The sequence below is a fragment of the Chiloscyllium punctatum genome, chromosome 27, assembly GCF_047496795.1.
Source record: "Chiloscyllium punctatum isolate Juve2018m chromosome 27, sChiPun1.3, whole genome shotgun sequence".
Classification (NCBI taxonomy): Eukaryota; Metazoa; Chordata; class Chondrichthyes; order Orectolobiformes; family Hemiscylliidae; genus Chiloscyllium; species Chiloscyllium punctatum.
Window position 1 is genome coordinate 68,497,475 of NC_092765.1, and position 25,969 is coordinate 68,523,443.

Genomic DNA, 25,969 nt, shown 5'->3' on the forward strand with positions numbered 1-25,969 from the left:
GATATGGGCCGAGTGCTGGCAGGTGGAACTAGATTGGGTTGGGACATCTGGTGGGCATGGACGGGTTGGACCGAAGTGTCTGTTTCCGTGCTGTGCATCTCTATGACTCTAACTTCCATATCCTTCATTTTATTATTATCCATGTGCCTATCCAGAAGGATATTAAATGTCCCTAATGCATCTAATTTTACTGCCACCGCTGGCAGTGCATTCCAGATTCACCACTTCATATGGAACGAGCCTACCTCTGAGATCTCCGCTTAACCATCTGCTAATCACCCGAAAATTATACCCCCTTGTCATAGCTATTTATGTCAGGGTAAAAAAATCTCTCTCTATTCGCTCTATGACTCTCATCACCTTGTTCACCTCTACCAAGTCACCCCTCACTCTTCTTCATTCCAATGAGAAAAGACTTAGCTCCCTCAACCTTTCTTCATAAGACATGCTCTCCAGTCCAGGTAGCATCCTGGTAAATCTCCTCTTTACCCTCTCTAAAGCTTCCACATCCTTCCTGTAATGAAGGGACCAGAACTGAACACAATATTCCAAGTGGGGTCGAACTAGGGCTCTATAGAGCTGCATCATAACCTCACAACTTTAAAACTCAATTCTCAAACTAATGAAATCCAACACAATATATTCCTTCTTAACAAGCCAATCAGCTTGGGTGGCAACCTTGAGGGATCTATGGATTTGGAACCAGAGATCCCTCTGTTCCTCCACACTGCCAAAGATCCTACCTTTAACCCTGTATCCTGCATTCAAATTCAATCTTCAAAATGAATGACTCCACACTTTTCCAAATTGAACTCCATCTGCCACTTCTCCGCCCAACTCTACATCCTGTCATTGCACCATTGCAACCTACAACAGCCCTCCACACTATCCACCACTCCACCAACCTTCGCGTCATTGGCAAACTTACTAACCAACTCTTCTACTCACACATCCAACTTATTCATAAAATCACAAAGAGCAGAGATCCTGTAACAACTGCCTGCAGAAAACCACAGGTCACTCAGCTCCAGGATGAGTTGTTTCTAACTATCATCACCCTCTATCTTCTGTGGGCCAGTAATCCCGTATCCAGACAGACAGGTTTCCCTGTATCCCATGTCTGCATACTTTCTGAATGAGCCATAAAGGTGTTTCATCACATTCTCAAAAGATTCAAGAAGATATGAAAGGCATAACCTGCCCCTTACAAAACCATGCTGACTACCTCTAATCAAACTATGGTTTCCTAAGGAATAATAAATCCTGTCTCTCAGAGTCCTCTCCAATAATCTGCACACCACAGACACAAGACTGACAGGTGTGCAATTCCCAGAATTATCCCTATTCACTTTCCTGAACAAGGGAATAATATTTTCCTGCCTCCAATCATCTAGTCCAACTCCAGTGGACAGTGAGGGCGCAAAGGTCATCACCAGGTGCACAGCAATCCATTCCCTCGTTTCGTGTACTAACTTTGGACGCATCTCGTCTGGTTCAGCGACGTATCTATCCTTATCTTTTACGAAATTCTCAGCACATCCTCCTTCTTAACATCCACCTGTTCACGTACATCAGCCTGTTTCACGCTGTCCTCACAAACGACAAGACCCTTCTCAGCAGTGAATACTGAGACATAGTATTCATTAAGGACCTCTCATTAAGGAGCTCCTTTCTCTCAGAATCTCCTCCAACAACTTCCCCATCACTGGGCTCACGGGGCTGTAATTTCCTGGCTTTTCCCTGCAGCCCTTAAGTGATGGAACAGCATTAGCAACCCTTCCGACACGTTACTGTGTCTGTTGATAATATAAATATCTCTGTTAGGGACACTGCAATCTCTTCCTGAGCTTCCCACAAAATTCGAGCACAGACCTAATGAGCTACTGAGGATTGATCTACCTTTATTTGTTGTAAGATTCCAGCACTTTCTCTTCTCTAGTGAGGATTCTTTCCAAGACATCACTATTTATTTCCCCAAGTTCCCGAGCTTCCATGTCTTTCGCCACAGTAAATACTGACAAGACTATTTTGTCTAATATCTCACTCATCCCCTCTGGTTCCACACTTGGGTGACCTTATTGATCTTTAAGGGGCCCTATTCTCTACCAAGTTACTCCTTAGCCCTTATTGAAACTTGTGTAAAGGTTTCTGATAATTCAAATACACCATATCCCCTATACCACTACACCCCTCCTACACCCTTACAATTCTGCCATTTATATTCACACCAACAAATTAAATCCAACAGGCTCAAAAACAAATTCTCTGTTATCAAATGTGTTTCTAAGTGGCCAGTTATTGTATATTGTCATATCCTTTCTAACAATTTCAGCATGCTGGGTCAGATGCTGGGAAGTTAGAAAACTTAACAGTGCAGCACAGAAACAGGCCATTCGGCCCACCACGTCTATGCTGTCTAAGATACTATTCTAACTCATACCATCTGCCTGCACATGGTCCATATCCCTCTATTCTCTACCTGTTCATGTTTCTGTCTAAATCCCACTTGAAACCTTTACTCACATTTCTGCTTCTACGACCTCCCTCAGTAAAATCCACTCTACGTTAAAAAAACTTGCCTCACACATCTCGTTTAAACTTCCTCTTTCTCACCTTAAACCTATGCACTCTTGCATTTGAAACTTACACACTGGAAAAGAGATTCTGATTATCTACATTATCTAACCCTGTTCCAAATGTTATATTACTGTACCTGGTCACCTGTCAGCCTCTTATACTCTCATTAAACAATCCAACTTTATTTAATTTCCTCTTTCACCAAACACACTCTTAAAAACCCTAACACAGGCAACGTGCTGATAAACCCCTTTTGTCCCCTCTCCAAAGTCTCTACATCCTTCCTATTGTGTGGAGATGAGACCAGCACCCACTACTCCAAATGTGGCCAAACGACCATTTGATACAAATACAACATCAGATGCAAACCACTATACCCAATGTTGTGACTGATGAAGGTCAGTGCTCCATTTGCTTTCTGTCCCATCTGAAACACTTCTGTTGCCATTTTCTGGGAGTTACTGACTTGCACCAAGATCCTTCTGTATATCAATATCCATTAGTATGATAACTTTCTTCTTGAATTTGACATCATCTCACACTTGTCCAGATTAAACTCAATTTGCCATTTCTGTCTATCTCTCCAACTGTTCTGTCACCTCCTGCAGATTTTAGTTAATCAGGGAAACAAGGGTTTTGTGGAAAAGGCAGGAAAGTAGAGTTGAACAGCCATGATCTGATTGAAGGACACAGCATACTCAATGGGCCAAATGACCTCATTCCCCTCCTAAATCTCAAGGTCTGAGCACAAACTCAAAATGTCCTGCATAATATTATGTGTCTCTGCTCACAAAACTCCTTTATAATGGGATTCTTGGATATTTATTTGATCTACAGTATTTGATCTACAAATATGATATGATAGAAAACTATCTCACATACAATCCAGGATTCTATCCGTTACAGCACTGATACCCATTGCTGTATGAGTCGGCATGGAGACCACTGTCACACACAGCTACTGTACTGCCCTTGCTACAAGTACATTCAGTGTCCTGACTGTAACCATATTGACATTCCCATCACTGTCTGGTGCCTGCAAAAGAATTCCTGCTAACGGTTGCTGCTGTTTGCTTATTCTCAGTTACACTTTTTATATTCAGATCCACATGACTGTCTCATTAATGCATTAATCTCATCCTTCCTTCACAACTTGTTGGCTTTTTGCCTAGTCTGCCTATTGGGACTAGATTGGGTTGGAATATCTGCTCAGCATGGATGGGTTGGACCGAAGGGTCGGTTTCCATGCTGTACATCTCTCTGACTCTATCCCAACAACCCTTCAGTACTCACTTCCCAGCGATGGTCATTATGCAGCTAAATCACCGGAATGACAGTTCCATCATATCTGATCACTGTCATTCCTTCTCCCTTATGGCGATTACAGGGAGTCATTCCTCGGTAGTGGGGAGTTGAACAGATGTGTAGAGGTTACAGAGATAGGGAGGCTTACAGGGACTCGAGGATGCTAGAGTTAAACAGAGTTACGTCTGGTCAAGAATGTCAGTGGGACAAAGCAGTTTGGGGATTAAAGGAATTTTCAGAGATAGAGGGAACTGGATTAGATCCCGGAGATAAGGATAGGGATGGAGAAAGGAAGAGGTAGGCAGACGAAGAGGCACAAACAGGGAGCTGTTTCATCTCGGAGATTATTGTGTATACTAACAGAGATATGGAAGGTTGACGTGACTGAGGACATTTACAGATATAAGGCGGCTTCTAGGGTCTGGAGGCTACAGAGATAGGAAGGCAATGGAAAATGCCAGGTTACTGGGTTGGAGACAGTTACACAGATGGGGAGGGTTGCACAAACTGAAAGAGGTTCCTGTGGTCGCGAGGGGTATGGTGTCAGGAATGAGGATGAAATTTAACAAGATAAAGATCAAAGAATTGGAGAAGGATAAGGAGATTAGAAATTTTTCACAGCTAAGGAAGGGTTGTAGGAGCTGGAGAAGATTACATAGGTAGGGACCGATGGAGAGGTTAAAGACAAATACATTGACATGGAATATTGGTAGGAGGAGCTTACAAGGATAGACAGGGCTGTCAGGGTTTACAGGGATGAAGGAATTTAGTATCTACTGGAGGAGCTTGGGATTAATGTGTTAGGGACTGGAGAACCTGACAGAGACAAAGACAGAGGTGTGGTGTGGACTAGAGGAGATTCCAAACCGAGGAAGGATTATCAGGACTGGAGAATATTACAGAGATCACGAATAAAGCATGGGTCAGGATTGATGCCTGCGATCCGTTGTGCTGTTGCATTGAGGACCAGTACAGCAGAGGTGAAAGCAGGACCCTCACAAGATGGTGGGAATGAAGCCTAGAATGTTGCTTTCCCAGCTCTGTATCGATGTCCGCTCTTCCAGGTCTGAATATAGAAGTCTACTACCTCCACCCTGTGCTGTTTACTGTGAGTGATCTTACTGGCTGTATGATGTACTGAAGGCTCCAGATCTCCCTCTCTCTGGCTGATTAACCAGCTTCAATGAGGTGATGGATGAGACAGAAGTTAGGAACATCCTGATTACCTGCATGAGACAGAATGGGAAATTAGATTGATGCAATGAGATTAACTCATGCAGCGTGGAACTGAGTCCAGCAGAGATCTTAAAAATCCCAGCCTCCATCCTTTGCCTGTGCTGCTGCGTCTCTCTGGAGTGGACAATTCTGTTGAGTCAGGATCTCAGACCATCTGTAAGAGGGAGAAATGCTGTTAGGACAGAACATAGACCGACACAGCAAGGGATACCACATGGAGAGATACTGAGTGATATCACATTATTAGACACTGTATTAACAGGGAATTGTTTGAATTTGTAACAAAGGCACTGGGATAATTGAGGGGATACAACCTTCCTATCACATCACAGAAGAGGCTGACTCTCTGCCACTCTCAGTGGGGGGTGGGAGGCTGGGGTTGGCTGGACAAACCGATTTGGCCTTCTACAGACTCTGTTCCACTTGTGGCAGAAGGTGGACATGAGAAGGGGGTGGGTGGGGCATTGATGTGACAGCACGCTCCTTGTCTTTTTTTCTCCTGGATTCCCATTTTCCCCACACCAAGTCTCGAAGTGCTTCCCTATGCTCATTCCCCACTTCAGAAGATCTTGGTCCAGGACTTACCAGATTTGAATTATAGATGAAAAAAAAATGATCAATTCCGAAGAAGCCAATGTTTAGAAATGGGGACACATTTGTTAAAGAGATTGCGAGGGAGTCTCCTAGCAGGAGGAGTGCAGTAGGAAGAGGAAACATTGTCAGCGTTTAATCAGATGATCGGAACAGGGAGAATTGAAGGTGCTGGAGATGGTTAGGGTGTTACAGAGAGGGGCAAAGGCCTGAACAATGTTACAAAGCCAGTACGAATTGCTGCAACTAGAGCTGTTTGCAAAGGTAGGGATGGACATCTGTATTTTCATTGATTCATTCATGGCCTGAGGATGTCACCGGATGGACCAGCATACATTACCCCACTGCTAATTGCCCAGAGGCAGCTCAGAGTCAGCCATATTGCTGTGGGACTGGAGTCACATGTGAGCCAGACCAGGTAAGAATGTCAGATATCCCTCCCTAAAGGACATACGTGAACATGTTGATTTTTACCAGATTATCACCAATGCTTATACAGAGGCCTCACTAATGTCCTGTACAGATACACCATGACATCCCAACTCCTACTCTCAATGCTCTGTCCAATGAAGGGGAACCATCCCAAAAGCCTGCTTCACCAGCCTGTCTACCCGTGACACTACTTTTAAAAAACTGTGTACCTGACTCCCTGGGTCACTGAAATGATTGACAACAATACACAGGGCCCGAACATTAATTGTACAAGTCCAGCCTGGTCTGCTTTACCACAATACAACACTGTGCATTTCTCCACCTGTTATTCCTAACCTCACTGGCCTAGCAGTAGTGTTGATCCCATTGTACTCTTCGATAACCCTCTTCACTGTTCACTTTCCCACCAATTTCAGTCTCACTCACAAACTTGCTAACTATGGCTCCTGTATTTTCATCCAGAACATTTATATAAATGATGCACAACAGTGACCCAGCACCGAACCCCACGGCACACCGTTAGTCACAGGCCTGCAGTTTGAGCAGTAACCCTCTATGAACATGCTCTGTCTCCTACCGTCAATCTGTTTTGTATCCAGTTGGTGAGCGCTCCCTGGTAATGCTTGATCTAAACTTACTATCCAATCATTCATGCAGAACCTTGTCAAAGGCCTTGATAAAGTTCATGTGGACATCGTGTACTGCTCTGCTTTGATCTCTCACTTGTCTATCTCCACACTCACATTTGAGGCATGATTTCCCATGCACAAAGCCATGCTGACGATCGTTAATCTGTCCTTACCTTTCCAAAGGCACGATGATCGTTTCCCTCAGAATCTCCTCCAACAACTTACCACCCCTGCCATCAGTCTTACTGGTCTGTAGTGGCTGTTGATGATGCAAATATCTCTGGGAGGGGGCCTGTAATTTTCTCCCTCGCTTCTCACGAGGCGCTGGGATACATCTGATCATGTCCAAAGGTTCTATCTAACTTATTGCATTTTAAGACATCCAGCACCTCCTGTTCTCCAATGTTAACTCTTTTCAAGACATCCCTATGTATTTTCCTAACTTCCCGAGCTTCCATGTCTTTCTCCACAGTAAATCCGAACACAAAATATTTGTTCAGTATCTCCCCGATCAGCAGTGATTCCACATAGACAGCCTCATTGACCTTTCAGGGGCCCTATTCTCTCACGAGCTAATTTTTAGCCCTGGTTGAAACTTGTCAAAATGCTTCTGAAATTTCAAATATACCTCTACCGCAACTAACCTCCCCCACGCTTATCTATTCTGCCATTTATGGCCACACCAAAATATAGAATCCAACAGATTTAAAATATTCCCCTTTTATAAAGTCATACACCTCCCATTGTTTCTAAGTATCTAGTTATCATTTATTGTCATATTCTTTATAGCACATTCCAGCACGTTCCCGACTTACTCTCAGGTTAACACCGTTTGGTTTCAGACTGACTGCACAAAGGGTTTTGGGAATCCTTGTGGATCAATCTGAAACAGGTAGCTTACAGGATCAGCAGGTAATCGAGAAGGCAAAGGGAATGGAGTCTAAAAATAGGGAGGTCTTGCTAAAACGATACAAGGTACAAGTCAGGCCACACCTAGATTATATTGAACAGTATGCGTGCCCTAAGGAAAGACATTCTTGTGTTGGAGGCAGGCCAGGGAAGGTTCACTCGGCTGATCCTGGAGATGGCGGGATTTTCCAATGAGATGTCGTTAAGTTAGAAAATCGAACAGTACAGCAGAGTAATAGGCCCTTCGGCCCACCATGGCTGTGCTGACCATGATGGTATTCTAAACTAATCCCATCTGCCTGCACATGGGCGATATCTCTCTATTCTCTGTCTGTTCATGTTTATGTCTAAATGCCCTTCAAATGTTTGCTCTTGTTGCCACCTCTCCCACCTCCTGAGCAGCTTCTACCCTCTCGGTAAAGACAACTGGCCTCATTCATCTCACTTAAAACTTCTCACTCTCACCTTAAACCGATGCGCCCTAGTATTTGATATTTCTACATTGGAAAGAGGATTCCAACTATCCACACTGTTCACGCCTCTCCTAATGCTATATACCTGTACCAGGTCACCCCTCAGTCTCGGATATTCTCGCAAAACAATCCAACTGTGTCCAACCTCCATACAGTAAACACATTCTCATCCAGGCATCATTCTGCCAACCCTCTGTTACACCCTCCCCAAAACCTTCACATCCTTCCTATGGTGTGTCAACGAGAATGACACGCAATCTTCCAAACGTGGCCGACTGAAGTTTCATTCAGTCACAACATGACATGCAAACGTCTGTACTCAATACTGTGCCCAATAAATGTAAGCATACCATACTCCCCCTCTACCACCGCATCCTGTTGTGTTGTTATTTTGAGGGAGCTACGGATTTGCTTCCAATGCCTCTCTGTTTATCAATGTTTCCAACTAGTCAATTAGTGTACTTCTCTCTTCCATTTGACTTCATAAATGCATCACTTTACACCTGTCCCGATGAAATTCAATTTGCCATATCTCTGTCCAACGTTCCAGCTGATCTACATACTGCTGCAACCTTTAACACTCTTCCTCACTATCCACAATTCCCCTAACTATCCCTAATCATTATATGCCTTTTCAAATGTCGTCTGCAAAATTACCACTCAAACTGCTGACCTTTTCACCTGAATCACAGATATAAATTACACACAGACATCGCAGCACTGATCCTTGTGAAACATCATTGGCCACAGATGTCCAATCAGAAAATGACCACTCGACATACCTCTGTCTACTATCACCAAGAAAATATTGTATCCAACTTACTAATGAGCATGGATTGTGATTTGATCTTCCAGATCTCCCTTGCTATTTGGAAGCTGTCCATTCAAAATAACTCTAATTTTTGATTCCCAGATTAAATTGGCTGTCTCACTAATGCACTAACTGCGTCCTTTCTTCACAATAAAAAGGGACCTTGTTTGGTTTTTTGCTAATCCTGCCTAAATCCCTACAACACCTCAATAATCACATTGCTGTCATGATCATTCTGCAGCCACACCTCACAATAACAGTTCGATCATATCTGTTCTCTTCAGTTAATGCTGTCATTCCATCTGCCTTGTTGCAAATGCATGGCGCGTGTCACCGAGAGAGGGCCTTGGAGGGATGGATAGAGGCTAGAGAGTGGGAGAGATGTTCGGGGGCGCGACAATGTTGCAAGGTTAAACATAGCTACAGTTGCTACAGAATGTTCGCAGGAGAAAACATTTTATTGTTTGGAGGAAGTTAGTGAGATAAAGCGTCTTTGATTAGATTCCAGAGATAGGGATGGGTATAAGGTTTTGGATTGTTACATGGACTATGTTGATCAGTGCGTAGAAACATTCACAGGATTCCAGGATGTCGTACATTTAACAACAGGTGTGGGATCTGGAGAATATCAGTGATAGGGAGGATGGTGTGGACTGGAAAATATTACAAGGAAAGGTTGGGTAGTATGGACTGGAGAATTTTGCAAGCACATGGAAGATGATATAAGCTGGAGAATGCTGCAGCAATAGAGAGGAGAATATGGACTGGAGGATGTTGCACAGACAGGGATGAAGTTGTAGACTGGGCACAGTTAGAAGGAGAGGTGAATTTATGCACTGGAAGGTATATCAGTGAGAGTGAGTGAGTGCTGCAAGATATGACAGGGATAGGGAAGCTTGTCGAGACTGGAGGAGAGAGTGATAGAGAGTCTTGTGAGAGATCAGATTCACTTAGGAGCATAGGATGTGCTACAGTGAGCGGAGCCTTTTGCAGATATAAATTAGGATACAATGACCACAAAGCAGTCACACCTATACATCGGTATATAGGAACTGAAGGAATTGAAGAGATTACACAGGCTAGGAGTGTTGTATGCAGTGAAGGAGATTTACCTGATAGGGAAGCTTTTAGAGACTCAACAATGTTAGGAAATAATGGGAGTTGTAATGGTGAGAGCAGGTTTCAACAATTCGGAGGATATAGACCTGAAGGAGCTTTGACAGATAGTGATGGTACAGTAAAGGGAATTGTAGTGGCTTCCCTTTCATAAGCAATCCATAAGCACTTAAAATAGCCTGTTTGACATGTGCATTATCTCTCGACCATCCATCAGACAGTGCTGCAAATATTTCACTGGCTCTGCCGACTAGCTTAGACTGAACTAGCATCACCCAGAAGACCTCGGGCCACTCTACCTGTCTATGCAATTATTCAAATGAAATACAGAGTTCCTTGACAGTAGAGTCACAGGTAGTTAGGATAGTGAAGAAGGCGCTTGGTATACATTCTTTTATTGGTCAGAGTATCGAGTACAGGAGTTGGGAGGTCATGTTGAGGGTGTACAGGGCAGTGGTTAGGCCACTTTTGGAATGCTGCATGCCAACTCTGTTCTACTTCCGATCGGAAGGATTTTGTGAAACTTGGAAGGGTCCACAAAAGATTTACAGCAACGTTGCCAGGGATGAGCTATAGGGAGAGTTTGAACAGGTGATGGTTGTTTTTCCTGGAGAGTCGGAGGCTGAGGGTGACCTTATAGTGATTTATAAAATCAAGAGGGGCATGGATAGGGTAAAGAGACAAAGGCTTTCTCCTGGGGTGTGCTAATCCAGAATTATAGGGCGAGGTTTAGGGCGAGAGTAGAAAGATATAGAAGATAAAAAGGGGCAACTTTTTCACGCAGAGGATAGTACATATATGGAATGAGCTGCCAGAGGAAGTGGTGGAGGCTAGTACAACTGCAACAGTTAAAAGGCACCTGGATTGGTATCTGAATAAGAAGGGTTTAGAGGGAGATGGGCCGGGTGCTATCAGGTGGGACTACATTGGGTTGGGATATCTGATCTGCAGGATGGGACCATGAATGGGTTCTGGAACCTGGAGGATGTTATGATTTGAACCACAGGTAATGTTTGATTGGATCTTTCAGCCAATCTTACAGATGGTACAATTGCAACATTTAAGAAACATTTGGATGGATATATGAATAGAAAGGGTTTGGAGGGAGATAGGCCAAGTACTGGTAGGTGGGACTAGATTGGGTTGGAATATCCTGTCGGCATGGCTGGGTTGGAATGAAGGGTCTGTTTCCATGCTGTACATCTCCATGACTGTAAGATCGGCTGAATGGTCCAATCAAAAATTACCTGTGGTTCAAATCATAATATCCTCCAGGTTCCACAAGCCATCCCCTGTCCCATCCTGCAGGTTCAAGGAATCCCGGAACCTCTAACCTTCTAGAAGTCCCACGTCCCTTCCGACATTTGTACCATCCTCCAGGTTCTGCAGCCCTTCATACCTCGTAACATGTCCCAGACTCTACAACTCCTCCTTCCTCTGCAATGAGCACTGGAGGATGGTGGGGGTTACAGAGATATGGAGGGACATCAGGACGGGAGGATTTTGCGGACATTAGGAATATATGGACTTGAGGAGGTTTCACAGTTTATAAGTGTTGTAGGAACTGGAGGAACTTACAAAGATAGGGATAGTTTTAGATTGGAGGATTCTGCAGAAAACCTTTACGTGGTTAAAGGCAGGATTCTCTGCAGCGTGCAGGAACAAAGGGATCCTGTGTCCCTCAGGTTCCCACCCAAGTTGACAGGCTGTTAAGAAGGCGGATGGTGTGTTGGCTTTCATTAGCAGGGGGATTGAATTTAAGAGATGTGAGATTTTGATGCAGCTCTACAGAACCCCAGTTAGACCACACTTCGAATATTGTGAACAGTTCTGTTCGCTTCATTATAGGGAGGATGTGGAAGCTTTAAAGACAGTGTAGAGGAGATTGAGCAGGATGCTGCCTGGACTGGAGGGCATGCCCATAGAAGGGAGGTTGTGGAAGCGAGGGCTTTTCTGATCACAGCGAAGGAGGAAGAATGGTGACATGATTGAGGTGTACAAGGGAATGAGAGGGATAGATAGAGTGGATAACCAGAGACTACTTCCCATGGGGAAATGGCTATCACAAGGGGACTGGCGGAAGGTTTAGCTTAGACATCAGAGGGATATGGGCCAGGTGCTGGCAGGTAGGACTAGATTGGGTTGGGATATCCTGTCGGTATGGAAGGGACTGGTACGTTATTTACACAGAGTGTGGTGGGTGCGTGGAATGGACTGCCAGCCATGGTAGTAGATTCAGACACATTACAGACATCTAAGCAACTCTTGGATAGGCACATCAATGATAGTAAAATGTAAGGTATGTAGGTTCGTTTCATCTTCAGAGTAAGATAAAAGGTCAGCACAATATTGAGGGCAGAAGGGCTTGTACTGGAATGTGCTATTCCATGTTCTAAATAGCAAGGGTTATGATGGCAGCAAGAGGTTTCGGGAAGCGGGAGAGGATGCGATCTGAATGAAGTGACACAAATAGGAGGCGTTGCTCAGGTTTTATGAGGTAACAGAGACATCAATGGTCTGATCTGGAGCAGATGACCAGACTGGGAGAATTGTGGGGACTGGAGGTGCTTTCACAGGGAGGGAGGAGCATACAGCCACAGGAGGTTACAGAAATGTGGAGAGCTGTCGGGCCTACAGGAGTTCATGGAGATGGGGAGGTTGGGAGGAATGGAGCAGTTTACAGGGATAAGGATGTTGGTAGGATGGGGTGTTTACACAGACAGGAATGTTTCAGGTGAATGGAGCTGGGTACAGAGTTAAAGTAGGCTGTACAGATTGGAAAAACACATAGACGTACGGAGGGTCGTCGTGACTGAAGATGTTTATAGGCACAGGAAGGCTTAGGTTCTGCAGGTTATTTAGATAAAGGGGGTGTGGAATCAGACAGATTCTCCAAGTGATAAAGACAGCAATTTTGGTTGGAGACAGTTTCACAGATTAGGGAGCATTAGGAACCTCCTCCAGTTTGGTCAGAGTGGGAAGGGTTGTAGGGGAGGGTGATGTTTACACATGGAAGAGCTGGAGAAGATTGTGGAAATGAGTAGATGGATGGAGACACTGGAGGAGCTGACATTGACAGGGTGGGTGCTGGCAATGAAAAGATATCACATCGATAGTGGGTCTTGTAGGAACTGTATTGAAAGAGTCACAGGTATTGGAATGACTTCTGCAGATTGGGAGTATAACAGGGACTGAGAGGATTGTAGGGTCTCCACAGATTGATCGTGTCTTTAAGAATATGTAGATACGGAAATGCATGCAGTCTTCATTTCAAGACCAGAGCCTTATTATCCCTCATCAGCCAAGGATCCCTAACCCTGCCAGCTTTTCCCTTTACCCCAATGGGGCATACTGGCCCTGGATAATTGAGATGACACTTTGAAAAGCCTCCCATTTGCCAGTTGTTCCTTTTCCTTCAAACAGACTCACCCAATCGATTAGAATCATAATGTGGAGGCGCTGGTGTCGGACTGGGGGTGTACAAAGTTAAAAATCACCCGACACTCGGTTCCAGTCCAACCGGTTTATTTGAAAGCACTAGCTTTCAGAACACTGCTTCTTCATCAGGTGGTTGGGGAGCACAATCCTAAGCTACAGAATTTATAGCAACAGGATGGCAGTGTCATGGAATATAATATCAAACAAATTTAGTTTAAGCCTTTCATCTGTTACAGTGATCACCAGCGCTTCCAAAGCGAGTTGGATTATAACTGGACGTTGTGCAATTTTATATTCACTTCATTGACGCTGGCCAGATCCTGCAGAATGGCCCCAAATCTGGCCCTGTTCCAGTTTTCCTCTTCAATCTGTGGACCTGCTGAACTTTTTCCATAACTATGTTAAAACGAAGACAGTTGTGGTCACTGGACCCAAAGTGCTCTCTGAATGACACTTCAGTCACTTGCCCGACCACGTTTTCTGAGGGGAGGTCCAGTGTTGCACCCGCCTGAGTAGAGTAGGATCCTCTGCATATTGATTTAGGAACCTTCCTTGGACACATTTGAAAAATTGCTCTCCGTCCAGTTCTTTTTATACTCGAGGTGGCCCAGTCAGTACAGGGAATATTAAAATCTCCAGCCTGCACTCCTCTATTATTCCTATAGTTATCTGCAATCTCTCTACACAGCTGCTCCTCTGGTATCTGTTGGGTCTACAACAGTCTACAATACAGTCCCAACAAAGTGACCACCCCCTTCTTCTTTCTAACTTCTAACCATGTGGAATTTTAAATGAATATATGTTTTAAAAATTGGAATTAACAATCCATAAATAAGTATTGATAAAAATCCAAATACTTGACCTTCAGAGAAAGACAACAGTTCACTCTCATGTGGTCTGCACGACATACCCACAGCAAAGTGTTTGCCTCTCAATTACCCTGTGAAATGGGCGAGCCAGCTGCTTAGCTCAAGGGCAGCAAGGGATGGGCAATAAAGGCTAGTCAGACAGAGACACCCACATCCTATACCTGATTTTTAAAAAAATCCATTCAGATTTGTCCCAGCACAGTTCCAGTGGAACAATGTCCTGGCCAATCACGTTGGTAGATTTATGGACAGAGCTTTCAACTGATAGAGAGGATGCAGGGACAAGCTTCAGGTTAAAGGAGCTTTTCAAATCCAAAGAGAAAACGTGAAGTATCGTGGGAATGTGACCGGAGACAACAGAAAGGAACAGGATGGGACAAAGTTTAACTAAACTGTAGATCAGCAAATCCATTTGTGACAGGAAATTGTGGGAATGAGTAAATTATGTTTTTTATTAATGGACAAAGTCTCTGCAATAAGGTAGATGGATTTGTGACAAAGATAAAAGGGATTTAGACACCAGAGAGATGTGGTTGCAGGGTGAACAAAAGGTGGAACATAAATATTCAATGGTTCACAACCTTGTGCAAATTCAGGAAAAATGGACGAGGCTAACAATAATAGATAAGAAAGTCATTACAGAGAAAGCATTTGGTCTCAGATCATGAAGTAGAGTCAGTCTGAATATAAATTCTGGCTACTACTTGCCAAGGACACAAGCAGCAGAACAGATTTAGACCACCCACCGAACAGCATTTCATGGCTCGTCACTGCAATAAATAGGAATTCATTGGCATGTTTAATACAGGCATGGTGAACATTTAGTGAAACGTCAATATTCGCAAAGTCTGGGACAATCACACTGACAACAGTGATATTGGAAGAAGAGTTCAGAGAATTTTTTTCAGTGTTTCTTAGAATAACACATTGTGCAACTGGTGAGGGACGTAACTGTCTCCGAGCGACTGTTGTTTGATAAAACTTAGTGAATGAGTAACGTCACCTGGAGAGATCGTCTGGGAAATTGTGATAAAGTGCAGTTTAAAGAACTATAAAGTTTTAAAGTGCAAAATTAGTGGATAGAATATTTTCACCAGCGGGTGTACCACAGAGATCTGTGCAGGAACCATTGAACATTAATAACTCAGATATGAAAGTAGAAGGTCCATAGACAGCTGAAGGTGTCAGCACAGGTTGACAGGGTGGGAAAGGCACCTCAACTGGGAGCGGGAGAGGGACCCATATCCTGGTGGGGTGAATTGCTGGAGCTGCTTGAGAGGATATAACCCAGTCTGGCAGGGTTTTGGATCTTAAATAAACGTAAGGCCAGAAAGAAGATTGAGGCTGGTACACAAGTTAAAGACAGGAATTTCAGCCGACAGGGCAGGCAAGAACATAGCAGGGAATGGGGGAAAACTGATGATTAAACTGCATTTATTTCAATGCGAGGGGCCTGACAGCTAAGGAAGATGAACTCAGGGCATGGATTGGAACATGGGACTGGGATATTATAGTTATTACAGAAACAAAGCTGATGGAGGGACAGGACTGGCAGTTCATTGTTTCAAGGTGGAGATGCTACAGGAAGGGGAGGCAAGAGAGGACGTGTGGTGGTGGGTTTTCATTGCATGAATCATCACAGCAGTACTTAGAGAGGATATTCCTGTGGGATCGTCCAGTGAAGCTATGTTAGTGGAACAGAGAAATAAGAATGGGTCATCACTTTGATACAATCGGACTGCTGACCCAGAATAATCTGTGGCAGACATGTCGGGACATCTTAAATATCAAACAAAAATAATGGGCTGTTATGGTTGGGGTTTTTGAACTTTCCAAACCTCGACTGGGACTGCCAGTGTTCAGTGGTTGCAAGGGAGGAATTTGGTAATTGTGTTCCAGAAAACTGCCAAACAATATGTAAATGACCTGAAAAGAGAAAGGGGCAAAACCTGACCTCCCCTTGGGAATTAAGGTAGGGAAAGGGACTGAGATGTGAGTGGGAAAGCATTTTGCCAAAGTGACCACAGTTCTAGTAGTTTGAAAACAGCCTTGGAAAAGGACAGTCCTGGTCCACAAGTGCAAGTTATAAAATGGAGCCTGACAAATCTTGATCGTATTAGCCAGGAATTTTAAAAATGTGATTGGGGAAGGGAATTATTTACAGGGAAAGGGAAGTTTGGCAAGTGAGAATATTTTAAAAGTGAGATAAACTGATCGATCAGTGCCAACATTTTCCTGTTTGTGTGCAGGTCAATGCTGACAGCATTCGGAAACACTGGCTGTCTATTGAGGGTCTGGTCAAGGAAAAGGGGGCAACATGTCAGGAATAGCCAGCTGGATCAAGGGAATCCCTGAGGATATACAGGGGCTGTAGGAATACACTTTGAGAAGAAAACAGGAATGGAGAAAGGCTAAATGAAATAGCCTCAGCAGAAAAGGAAAGGGGAATCCAAAAGTGATTGTATCAGTACATTAAGAGTGCATAAGTAACTCAGGACAAAATAATGTCCATTAAAGATCAATGAGGCCATCGATGTGTGGAACTGTAGGATATTTTCTCAGATCCTAAACATTTTTTTCATTCCAGAACTTCCTGTGGAGAAAGACTGGGGAACAAGAGTAATACGTTAGACCACAATTGGAGTACTCTGCAATTCCAGTCTGTCTGCTACAGGAAGGATGTTGTGAAACTTGAAAGGGCTCAGAAAAGATTAACAAGATATTGCCTGGGTTGTTGCTGAATAAGCTGGGGTTACTGTCACTGGAGAATCGGAGACGGAGGGATGACCTTACAGAGGTTTATATAAACATGAGGGGCATGAATAGGGTACGCATTCAAGGTCTTTTCCCAGAAGTTGGGGAGCCCAAAACTAGAGGGCATAAGTTTAAGGTTAGAGGTGAATAGTTTACAGAGGGACTGAAGGGACAGTTTCTTCACACACATGGTGATGGGTGTATGGAATGAGCTGAGAGAGAAAGTAATGGAGACTGATACAACATTTAAAAGGTATCTGAATAGTAAGGGTGTAGACGTATATGGGCCAAATGCTGGAAAAGGGAATGGATTTATTTAGATCTGCTGGTAAGCCTGGACGAGTTGGGGACCGTAGGGTCTGTTTCTATGCTGTGTATCTCTATGACTTGAAAAGAGTGCATGTTATAGAAGAGGTGGTGCTGGGGGTTTTAAAACACAAAGCTATAGCAAGTCCCAGAACCTGATTAAGTGTATCACAGGACACTGAGGGATGCTATGGAAGAAATTGTGGAGCCCCTAGCAAAGGTATGTGTACTACTGCCAGCCATGAGTGATGGGCTGGCAGGCTGGAGGGTGGCATCATGGACAGTGAAGGAGGTTTTCTGAGATTACAAAGGGATCTTGATGAAGGGAGTGAATGGGCTGAAAAACTAGAGATGGAATTCAATCTGAATAAATACGAGATTATGCATTTTGTAAAACAAACAAGGGTAGAGCTTATACAGTTAATGTTCAGGCTTCAGTTAGTGTTTCAGAGCAGAGGGACCTCTGGGTTCAGGTACATAATCCTTGAAGCTTGCATCACAGGATGGATAAGACAGTGCTTTGCATGCCTGACTATTGCTCAGTCCATTGAGTGGAGGATTTGGGACGTCATGTTGAGATTGCACAGACATTTGCGAGGCCTGTTCTACAATACTCTGTCCAGTTCTGGTCGCCCAGTTAACAGGGAGGATATTATTAAGCTGCAGGGCATTCAGAAGAGATTTAACAGGGTATTGCTGGGTATGGAAGGCTTGAGTTCTGAAAAATGGCTGGATAGGCTAAGTCTTTTTTCACTGGAGCCTGGAGGTTGAGACATGATGCTATAAAGGTTTATGAAAAAAAATGAGGTACATAGATCAATTTAATGGTAGTTGCCTTTTCCTCAGGACGGGGGAGTCTCAAGAGGAGGGGCCACATTTTTAAGGTTAGAGGAGAGAGATGTTCAAAAAAAAGATATGGGGCAATTTGCTACACAGAGGGTGGTTTGAGTGTGGAATGAGCTTCCTAAGAAAGGGGTTGATGTGGGTACAATTACAACGTTTAAAAGATATTTGGATAAACAGGTGAATAGGGAAGGGTTGGAGTGATATGGGCCAGCAACAGGCAGCTGGGAAGAGTTTAATTTTAGATTATGGTGGGTATCAACTGAAGGGTCAGTTTCCATGCTGTATGGCTCTATGACAATAATATGGTTTGATTCCATTATTGAAGAAAGGATCAGGGCTGGGTCCACTGATGTGCATCATCGACATAAACGATTTGGGTGAAAATATAGGAGTGATTGTGCGAAAGTTTGTTGATGATCAAATGAATGGTGTAGTGGGCAGTAAATACGGTTATCAAAGGGGATACTGACCAACTGGGCCAGTGGACAAAGGAATGAAAGATGGAGTTTAATTCAGGTGTTGGATTTTGTTAAGACAAACCAGGGAGGACTAATACAGTTAATGGAAGGGCTCTGGCCAGGGTTGTTGAAGAGAGAGAGAGAGAGAGAGACCAGGGGGTGCAAGTTACATTGTTCCTCGGAAGTGGGATCACAGGTGGACAGGGTGGGGAAAGCAGCATTTGGCACATTTGCCAACATTCGCCAGCACTTTGTTTCATACGTTGGAGATACTTGTAACATTGCCCTAAATATTTCACTTGGGCAGAGGAGGCCACGGGGTGACGCTAAGAATGGTGAATAACCAAAGGTATGTGAGTCCAAAACTAGAGGGTATGAACAGGAGGTGAGAGACAGAAAGGATTTAAAGAGGGAGCTGAGGGGGAACATTATCCACAGAGGATGGTGCATAAACGGAACAGACTGCCTCAAGCACATGGGAGAAACAAGAACAATTACAGCATGGAAAAGACATTTGGGCAGGTACATGGAGAGGAGAAGGTTTGAAGAGATAAGGGCCAAATGGAGGCAAATGAGACTCATTCAGTTTAGGTAATATGGGCAGCATTGAGGGGTTGGACCTCAGGTTCTGTTTCCGTGCTGTATCACTCTGTATCCAGTTAAAGAGGATTAGTGTACCAAAATAAGGCATGTTGTAGACACTGAAACAAGTTACAGCGATAGGGATGGTAGTCTGGAATGCAGTACGTCTCAAATATGTGGAGGGACTGTCGGGAATGGAGCAGGTTACAGGGACAACTACTGTTATAGGAGTTAAAAATGACTGAAGGCACTGGTGCACAAGCCATGCCATAGATACAGTGTTGCAGAGTAGTGAGACTTAGTACAGTGTTGGAGGAAGAACACAGAACAGAAAGATTCCAGGCAGCATTCCCAACCTCTCGTCGGAAGCCAGCTTTAACGTCTGTTGTCCTGATGCTCACTTAGACAGCGCAGGACTGGATTGATAACTATGAACTCCCGATGCTTTCTCAGTGCAACATAAGTTAAAGTAGACGTGGTGATTGAGCATGGGGTGTGTCTATACTGTGCTCCCCATCCAGCACTGTATCTATATCATGTCTTGTTAGCGATGTTTGGAGCCCTCTCATTGCTCCCTGCTCTGTGCACTATCAGTGATCTTACCTCACTGCAGGATTTATTGAAGGCTGCAGATCTCCCTTCCCTTTGTCTCTCTGCCTGACCAACCATCTTCAATGAGGTGATGGATGAGAAACACAGCAGTTGGGAAGTCTATTGAGTCAGCAACATCCTGAGTATCGACAGGAGACAGTGAAATAGACAGAATGGGACATTAGACTGATGCAGTGAGGGTTACACAAGGAGAATGGAAATGAGCCCCACAGATATCTGGAAAATCCCAAACTCCATCCCTAGCCTGCACTGTTGTGTCTCTCTGGAGTGGAGAATTCTGTTGGCCCAGGATCTGGAGTAGCTGCAATAGCGAGAGACAATGACAGAGGCAGCAATTAGACCCACACAGTGAGGGATACCACATGGAGAGAGACTGAGTGATATCACCAGAGTGCAGGAAGGTATCAGGATCACACAGTCATGTTAGAAGAATAGGTTTAGCTTCATGTATCAGTGATCAGGGATGAGCAACCAGTGAGCAGGTGAAGTGATGGCCGAGTAACATTATTGTTAGGGCATTTGTCCAAAACCTCAGTTAGTGCTCAGGGGAGGCAGGTTTGAATCTCATCACAAGATATGGTGGAATTTAAAATCAATAATTTAAAAAATATCAATTAACAACCCATAAACAAATATGAAACCATTGCTGATATACAAAAAACACAATCCGTTAGATCACCTACAGTGTGGAAACAGGCCTTTCGACCCAAGAGTAACCCACTCAGACCCATCACCCTCGACCTAATACACCTAACATTAGGGGCAATGTAGCATGGCCAATTCGCCTGACCTGCGCATCTTGGGACCGTGGAAGGAAACCGGATCATCCGGAGGCAATTCACGCAGACGTGCGGAGAATGTGCAAACTCCACAAAGTCGCCCGGGGCTGGAATTGAACCTGGGACGCTGGTGCTGTGAGGCAGGAGTGCTAATCACTGAGCCACCGTGCCGCCCACTTGCCCTTGCGACAACAAAATCTGATCATCCTCACGTGGTCTGTATGACATACCCACAGCAAAGTGTTTGCCTCTCAATTGCCTTCTGAAATGGCCGAGCAAGCTACTCAGCTCATGGGCAGCTAGGGATAGGCCATGAAGGCTGGTCAGCCAGGGACACCCACATCCCATACCTGATTTATAAAAAAATCCATTAGGATGGTCCTACTGGAACTGTGCTAGGGCCTGTGACCTCGCCAATCATGTCTGTAGGTTTATGGATAGGGCTTTAAACTGACAGAGAGAATGCTGGGACAGGGTCCAGGTGAAAGGAGCTTTCCAAACACAAAGAGAAAAGGTGAAGTAATGGAGCAACATGAGAATGTGGCTGAAGGCAATCAGAAAGGAACAGAATGGGGACAGAGTTTAACTAAAACTGTACATCAGTGAATAGGTTTGTGACAGAAAATTGAGGGAAAGAGTAAATTATGATTTTTTTTTGAATGGACGAAGTCTTATCAATAAGGTAGATGGATTTCTGACACTGAGATAAAAAAATATTTAGACACCAGAGAGACGTGGTTACAGGGCGAACAAAAGGTGGACATAAATATTCAATGGATCACAACCTTGCAGAAACTCAGGCAAAATGGGTAACGCTAACAATAATGGGTAAGAAAGACATTACAGAGAAAGCATTTGGTCTCAGATCATGAAGTAGAGTCCGTCTGAATGTAAATTCTGGCTACTACTTGCCAAGGACACAAGCAGCAGAACAGTTTTAGCCACCGAACAGCATTCCATTGCTCATCACTGCATTACACAGGAAATCATTGGAATTTTCGGAAACTTCAATATTCACATAATCTGGGACAGTCACACTGACAACAGTGATATTGGAAGAGGAGTTCAGAAAATTTTTTTTCCAGTGTTTCTTTGAATAACAAATTGTGCAACTGGTGAGGGACGTAACTGTCTCAGAGCGACCATTGTGTGATGAAACTGAGTGAATGAGTCATGTCACCTGGAGAGATCTTCATGGAAATTGTGATAAAGTGCAGTTTAAAGTAATGTAAAGGTTTAAAGTGAATCACAGAAAGGACAAGCTACAACTAGAAACAAAAATAACCAATAACATGGGTTTGAGAGGAGAACTGACCAAGGTAAATAGGCTAAACAGACTGAAATATGTGCCTGTCAATGAACAGTGGAAAACATTTGAAGGAACAGAGTAAAACACTCAACAAAAGGACATTCCATTGAAACAGACAAATCCTCAGCAAGAAATCCCCACCGGTCCCACACTCAAGTAAAAAGGATCATATTAGATTATCGGGCTTAGAGGATCACCAAAACGTACTTAAAATCCTGAAGTGAGAGAATGTTTTAGGAGTAAGTTTTAAAGGGATTGCAAAGGGTCTGCTCACAGGAGGAGGTCAGATGGAAGAGGGAATAATTGTCAAGGTTTTATGTCCCAAAAGGAACTGGGAGAGGTGAAGGTGCTGGAGGTGGTGAGAGTGTTACAGAGAGGGGTCAGGGTCTGAACGGTGTTACAAAGTCAGTACGGATTGCTGCAGCTGGAGGGGTTTACAGAGGTAGGGAGGGACATATGTATTTTTATTTATTCATTCATGGGATGAGGGTGTCACTGCTAATTACCCTGAGCATAGCACAGAGTCAACCATATTGCTGTGGGTCTGGTGTCACGCGCAGGCCAGACCAGGTTGGAATGTCAGATGTTCTTCTCTCAAGGACGTAAGTGAACCAGATGAGTACTTCCTAGTGATCAACAATGCTTTTATGGTGGCCTCACCAATGTCCTGTACAGCCACAACATGACATCCCAACTTCTACTCTCAATGCTCTGCACAAAGAAGGTAACCATCCCAAACGCCTGCTTCATCAACTTGTCTGCCTGTGACACCACTTTCAAAGAACTGTCTACCTGCATTCCTGCGTCTCTGACTGACAACACGACCCAGGGCCCGAACATTAACTGTACAAGTCCCACCCTGGTTTGTTTCACTAAAATGGAACTCTTCACATTTATCTAATTAAACTCCATCTGCTATTCTTCAGCCCACTATCCCAGCAGGACTGTTCATCCTTTTGTATCACAGATAACCTTCACTCTCCACTTTCCCACCAATTTCAGTATCACCCAAAACAATTACTTACCAGGAAACCAATATTCCCATCCAAACCATTTATCCAAATGACAAACAACAGGGTACCCACTTCACCGCTGGTCACATGTCTCCAGTCAGAAAGACAATAAGTCTTCCATCACCCTCTGTCTCCTACCATCAAGCCAATTTTGTATCCAGTTGACTAGCTCTTCCTGAATGTCATATCCTTCTACATTGATCTGACCATATTACCCAGTTTACCATACGGATCGTAGAACACAGAACAGTACAGCACAAGACCCTTCGGCCACGCACATGCCATGCACATCTTTTACCCGACTGTAAGATCAAACTAACTTACATACCCTTCATTTTGCTATTATCCATGTGCCTATCCAAGAGTCTGTTAAAATGTCCCGTTCCACCCACCCACCACTCTCTGCGTGTAGAACCTACATCTGAATTCTCCCCTTACCCATCCTCCAATCACCCTCAAATTATGCCCCTGGTACTATGTATGCCATGGAATAAAGAGGTCTCTCACTATTCATTCTATCTATGCCTGACACCATCTTGTTCACCTCTTCCAAGTCACCCCTCACTCTTCTTCATTCCAATGGAGAAAAGCCTTAGTTTCCTCAACCTTTCTTCATAAGACATGCCCTCCAGTCCAGGCAGAATCCTGGTAAATCTCCTCTTTACCCTCTCTAAAGCTTCCATATCCTTCCTGAAATGAAGGGACGAAGCCTGAACACAATATTCTAATCGGGATCTAAACAGGGCTTCACCGACCTGTAGCATAACCTCACGCTTTAAAACTCAATCCCGCAGCTAACGAAAGCGAATACAACATATTCCTTCTTAACAACATTATCAGCTTGGGTGGCAAATTTGACGGATCTCAGGTCATGAAATCCAAGATCCATCTGTTCCTCCACACTATCCAGTATTCTGCCTTTACCCCTGTATTCTGCATTCAAGTCTCACCTTCCAAAATGAATCACTTCACACTTTTCCTGATTTGACTCCATCTACCACTTCTCAGCCCAGCTCTACATCCAGTCAATGTCCCGTTCCACACTCTTCACTACTCCACCAACCTTCGTGTCATTGGCAAACTTACTAACCCACTCTTTCATTCACACATCCAAGTCATTCATAAAATCACAACGAGCAGAGGTCCTGTAACGTCTCTCTGCAGAAAACCACTGGTCACTGAGCTCCAGGCTGAATGATTTCCATCTGTCATCACCCTCTGTCTTCTATGGGCCAGGAATTCTGTATCCAGACTGGCAGGTTTCCCTGTATCCCATGCTCTGTACTTTCTCAATGAGCCATAAATGTGTTTTGTCACATTCTCAAAGGATTCAATAAGATTTGTGAGGCATGACCTGTCCTTTACAAAGCCATGCTGGCTTTCTCTCATCAAACTATGGTTTTCCAAGGAATCACAAATCTCATCTCTCAGAGTCCTCTCCAACAATCTGCACATCACAAAGAGAAGACTGACAGGTCTGTGATTCCCAGGATTATCTCGATTCCCTTTCTTGAAAAACTTCTGGCTCATTCGCCAAACCTGCACATCTTTGGGCTTTGGAAACCTAAGCACCTATTGGAAACTCACACAGACATGGGGAGAATGTGCAAACTCTACACAGACAATTGCCTGGGGCTGGAATCAAAATCGCGTCCCTGGTGCTGTGAGGCAGCAGTGCTAACCACTGAGCCACCGTGCTGGCCCATGTAACCCTCTAGAGCCCTGCTTCTGATTCTTGGTTCCTCAACCTGAGGTTAGCTTCCTTCCTCCTCTTCACTAGATGTTCTACATCCCTTGGAACCTTGTTAAATGCTTTACTGAAGCTCATGTAGACAACGGTGACTGCTCTGCCTTCATCTATCTCTTGGCCAACTCCTCGAAGAATCAATCCAGTTTGTGAAACACGGTTTTCCACTCACAAAGCAATGCTGACTATCTCTGAATCAGCCCTTGCCTTTCCAAATATATATAGCTCCTTTCTCTCAGAATCTCCTCCAACAACTTCCCCAACACTGGGCTCACGGGACTGTAATTTCCTTGCTTTTCCCTGCAACCCTTAAGTGATGGAATAACATTAGCCACCTTCCAGTCTTCTGGTAACTCATTGTGTCTGTGGATAATATAAATATCTCTGTTAGGGACACCGCAACCTCTTCCCTAGCTTCCCACAATATTCTAGGATAGACATAATGAGCTACTGAGGATTGATCGACCTTTATTTGTTTTAAGACTCCAACACTTTCTCTTCTCTGTTGAGGATTCTTTCCAACACATCACTCTTTATTTCCCCAAGTTCCCGAGCTTCCATGTCTTTCTCCACAGTAACTTCTGACAACACTATCTTGTCCAATATCTCACCCACCTCCTGATAGTTAAGGTGCCCTATTCTCTACCAAGTTACTCCTTAGCCCTTATTAAAACTTGTGTAACGGCTTCTGTTAATTCAAATACACCGTATCCTCACTACAGTCACTCCTTCACCCTTATCTACTCTGCCATTTATACTCACACCAATATAAATACAATCCAACAGGCTCAAATCCACATTGTCTTTTTATTAAATGTGTTTCTAAGGGTCCAGTTATTGAATATTGACATATCATTTCAAACATATTTCAGCTCCCGACCTACTGTCAGGCTGACACTGTTCGGTTTAAGACTGGCAGCAGAAATGGGTATGGGAGTTCTTGTTTCTCAGTCTGAAAAAGGTAGTTTACAGGTTCAACAGGTAATTGAGGCTTTGGAATTAAGGAGGTAATGATGTGGGGACTGTATGAGATTATGGACACAGAGAGTGCAGTGGTGACTGAAGAACATTATGGAGATAGGGAGTGCTGTGGGGCCTGAAAGGGGCCAAAGAGATCTGCAGGGCTGTTGGGCCTGAATGAGGTTGTACAGATCAGGAGGATCATGGGGATTGAAAG

The 25,969-nt window shown here is 44.0% G+C and overlaps 1 long non-coding RNA gene across 1 annotated transcript in view; it reads right to left on the reverse strand.

Annotated features, from left to right (window-relative positions):
• The window catches only part of LOC140453312 (uncharacterized), a 45,581-nt gene extending 25,582 nt beyond the window's left edge, over positions 1 to 19,999 (reverse strand). Inside the window, exons 1-2 of the long non-coding RNA XR_011952347.1 lie at positions 19,936 to 19,999; positions 5,109 to 5,272 (exon numbers count right to left, since the gene is read on the reverse strand). This is a non-coding gene — a long non-coding RNA (uncharacterized lncRNA). The remainder of the gene's footprint in view (positions 1 to 5,108; positions 5,273 to 19,935) is intronic.
• Between the last annotated feature and the right edge of the window lie 5,970 nt (positions 20,000 to 25,969).